Consider the following 4,226-nt stretch of genomic DNA (forward strand, 5'->3'; position numbering starts at 1 on the left):
GGGATTTAGCAATCAATTTCATTTAGATTACCAGTTTCATATGGAAAGGCCATTTTTCTTGGCTCATTAAAATTTCCCAGAGCCTGTCAGTACTTTGACATGTTAATCTGAACTCCAGTGGGGTGTGAGTGCTGAACACAGGCAGTACTACTAATGGTCTTGGCACAGGCTGTGCCGGTTGCTCATGTGCTTGCAGAGGATGCAGAAACAACAGCTGTCATTCGAAGTGTTTGACCATCAGTTCCACATCAAGGACATGAAAAGATCATGCTTGGTAAGGGCACTTTTTATGTCTGGTTATTGCTGTGTGTTTGGGATGCTGAGAACCTCTTTGTAGATCTCCCCTGGATTGTTTTCATTGTACTCAGTCATTTAAACCTCTCCTCTAGCAGAACTGGTCCTCTGCCTGGTGCTCCAGTCACTGTCCACCTCAGACTTCTGAATTCCCTTTACCAAATAGACAGTCAGGGCCTTGGTAGGGGAACCTGCTCACTGTGCTGAATGGCCAAGAAACTGCCCTCATCCCTACAGCAGGTCCATCAGCTTTGACTCCATCCCATGCTGAAAAAAAGGGAGAAAAAAGAAACTGATTCTTCTGAGTGACTTGGAGGAGCCAAAGGAAATGGGTTCAGCTCTGACTGATGGCAGATACTCACTGAAAACACTTCATAATCTGTAAACAGGTATTTTCTGTCTTCGATAAGTTTATGGGGAATTTGGAAGTCAAAATAACCATTTTCTTATGTAAGTTGCTTGATAAAACAGCTTTGCAGAAGAGTCTTGAGAAATAGGTAATCACTGGGACATTGCAATGTTTTAATAGTGTACTGCACTTAACTTGTCTAGTTAATCTTTACTGCAGGACTGAAGTGAGAAAATCCCTGCTGGCTCATCCTTCACCTAGGGAGGGTTTTGGACAGTGACAGGAGACCAGCAATGATCTCTCTGATCCTCAGGTAGGACAGTGATTTGGTCTGTAAATGCTGTGCAGTGATCTCCCTTCGTAGTAAATAACACATGTAAGGACAAGCATGTTAAGGTATTTCTTAGAATACTCTTTTGGCTTTTGATTGGAGTGCTTTTTAAGCCAGAAGTTGTATCTATTTAATAGCCCTCAGTGTGATTTTTTCCCTCTGGAATTTGCAATACCCATTTGAATTAAAGTTCAAAATGAACTCAAGTTTCCTTTGCAGATCCTGGTTCAACCGAGCTCCAGTTACATGACGCCGTTCTCTGTTAGTAATTCTCTGGTAATTCTCCCTCTGCCAAAGGAGCAAGGGAGAAGCAGTAGGTATGGGAGAGGATATTAATGGTACCCTGTCTGTGTTGGGTTTGGTTTGGATTATTTTTTTCCTCTGCCCTAATCACATCTGAATCTTTCAATTGAATCGCCCATTGACTTTAATCAGAGAGGTCTGTCGTGGCTGGCTGCTCAGGCAAACTCTTTGCTATTAAGTCAGATGCTGTTCTTCTGCTTCAAGGTTAAAGTTCAGACAGCTGATGTCTCATTAAGCGAACAGAGGAAACAGCTCATCCAGAGATTCATTAAACTGAGGAGCCAATTACTTGGAGGGAGGCAGTGTCAGAGCTGGTCTGTGTCGGTGTCTGATGTGCTGGGGAGACATTGGCTGTACTCTACCAGGGATTACACCCGTAAGAGACCAAGCAGTCCTTAGTTCAGCAGCAGATTAAACTTCTTCTTTCATTTAGTTTTGCTTCCTTTGTGCTGATATTGGCACCTTCCACCACACCCCAGCTCCTAAACTGGCCAGCAGTTTAGGAAGAAGGGGGTTCTGGAAGAACTGGAAGAAGGGGGTTCCTGCTGGAGTGGAAAAGTATCCAGCTATTGGTGCAGTCCTGATGTCTGCGGATCTTCCCAGGGCACATTGTCCTGGCCGCAGCAAGAGCTTGGCTGTGTTTTAGTGTGTGCTTGGCACATTTAAGGGGGGATCTGCAAAGGGCGACACGTGAGCAGCTCTGTGCTAAGGGAGGGAAGAGGAATGTTTAAGTGGCAAATACCAACCAGCAAAGTAAATCACTGATACCATGTGAATGTGGCAAATGAACATGTAACTGGAGAGAAAGATCGAGGTGGGAAGTGTTTTGCGGAGCTCAACTCTTTTTTAGGTGACCATGGACATTATAAAAGCAGGAGGAGACCAGTGGTGAAGCGGTTATCGTTCCTTTCAGCAATTTTTGTGCAGCTTGCCAACATTAAAAGCTCTTGAGTTCATTAAGGCTGAATTCAGCTTTACATATTAAAATGTTCAGCTACCGGGCAACACTTGGTCCCATGCTCTAGGATAAATACCTGATTTTAGCACGGGCGATGCGAGCATTACATAAATGAAAGCAGATGTGTCCTCAGTTTTGTGCTGGGAGCACAGAGAAATGTCAGTGTTAAACCAGGTTGGGTTTAAATTGTATCTGACAGTGATGTGTGCTAAATGCCTTGTGGTATAACTGTGTGTATATTCATATTAATTTGCAGTACTTCCTCCCATGAATATTCTGGAAAATGATCCCCTACACATCCTGTGCAGCTTAGACTGAGATGCCCTCACCTGGGAGAGCAGTTAGGGAAATAGCTGCAAATCTATAAGAAAAATAAGATATTGAATATATAAAATATATTTATATAGAATGAATACATAATATGAAAATAGCTGGCCTTGAATGCTTCCATCCCTGGCAGTGTTCAAGGCCAGGTTGGACAGGGCTTGGAGCAACCTGCTGTAGTGGAAGGTGTCCCTGCCCATGGCAGGGGGTTGGAATTGGATAAGCTTTAAGATCCCTTCCAACCCAAAGCAATCTGGGATCTCTTAGTGCCCTTGTTCCCTTTAAATCGTTCCTGAGACTGAGCATACAGCTGGCACCATCCTTCCTGCCTCAGCCCCTGAGAGATTCTTCCAAAGATAGTGACAATCTCTGTTGAATTGTAAGCGTTTTTCTGGCTCTCTGCAGAATTTTGTGTTCCCAGTTATTTATAAACAGCAAGAACACGGCTGTGGTTTTCAGAGGTGCATTTATATTTAACTTGATGTTATCTCAGTCCTTCAGCCTTGGTTAACAATGAAAATACCAACTCACTTAAAGCTCCAAATTACTGGAGGGAGTGAGGCATGACTATACCTGTATTGCAGAGCATCTCTAGGCCTTGGTGCACCAGAAGTACTGAACAGTGAGCAGAACGCAGGCTCTCTGCTTTGCTTTCACCAGAGAGGGGTGTGCAGCAAGCACAGTGCCTGCTGCTTTGCTCCTGTGCATGCTGCAGTCTGCCATGTCTTATACTGTACTCTGGGGGTTGTTTCCTATTGAGGTATCAATGCCTCCCTTCTGAAAATCTGGTTTTAATGAAATAGCTTTATTAATAATTGAAATGTGCACAGCCAGAAAGCTGAATTATGTACACATAGAATCATAGAATGATTAGGGTTGGAAAGGACCTTAAGATCATCCAGTTCCAACCCCCCTGCCATGGGCAGGGACATCTCACACTAAACCATGTCACCCAAGGCTCTTAAGCGTTCCCTGACAAACAAATACCATATACTTGTTGCAAAGGATGTGTATTTGTTAGATTTTAAGTCAAGATTCGATCAAGAAATCTTAATTGAGTCTGTTGCACTTTGAATGGCATCTCTTCAATAAGGTACTTTTATTTCCAGCTGGTGAGTGCATCTGATTTCCTAACATTTGAAGAACAACTAGAGCGCTGTGGGTCGTGGAGGTGGAATTATCTTAAAATCAGGAGCCATTTGCTTGGGGATGTGTTATATGCTTGAGCACCCTGAGCCTTGTCACTTCACTCAGTATCCAGGGTTTTAATGGGAATAACTGGAATCTTGTTTGTGTTCGGTGTTGTCCTAAATGTCCAGGCTGGGATCTACACGTAGAAACCATCCAAATCAAGATTTTGCTTTTGGGGCATTAACAGCATCCTTGTTTCAGTCTCCTGTATATTTTGAATGATGAATACATACACGAGAGACTGTGCATTCCTGTTACTGCAGGTTGAAGCCCTGCATGCTGCACCTAGGTATTTATTTCCTTGCTGGTTAATCTCTTTTTTGCCATGTTTTATTCCGTTCTGTTCTAGGTTGCCCTCGACCACATGAAATAAAACGCGGTGCTGAAGTCCAATATGACACAAGAAGTTGATGCATATTTTGGGGGTTAGTTGAATCCTGATGAGGTCCCTTTATTAATGATTTACAGACAAAAAT

General features: G+C 43.3%; 1 long non-coding RNA gene across 1 annotated transcript in view; it reads left to right on the forward strand.

The window, feature by feature from the left end:
* Positions 1-4,226, forward strand: part of LOC133218421 (uncharacterized) — a 404,246-nt gene that overhangs the window by 241,037 nt on the left and 158,983 nt on the right. The window lies entirely within an intron of this gene.

This window comes from Neopsephotus bourkii, unplaced genomic scaffold (assembly GCF_033783945.1).
Source record: "Neopsephotus bourkii isolate Nb327-2 ecotype Australia unplaced genomic scaffold, CSIRO-AGI_Nbou_v1 NB_1250, whole genome shotgun sequence".
Lineage (NCBI taxonomy): Eukaryota > Metazoa > Chordata > Aves > Psittaciformes > Psittacidae > Neopsephotus > Neopsephotus bourkii.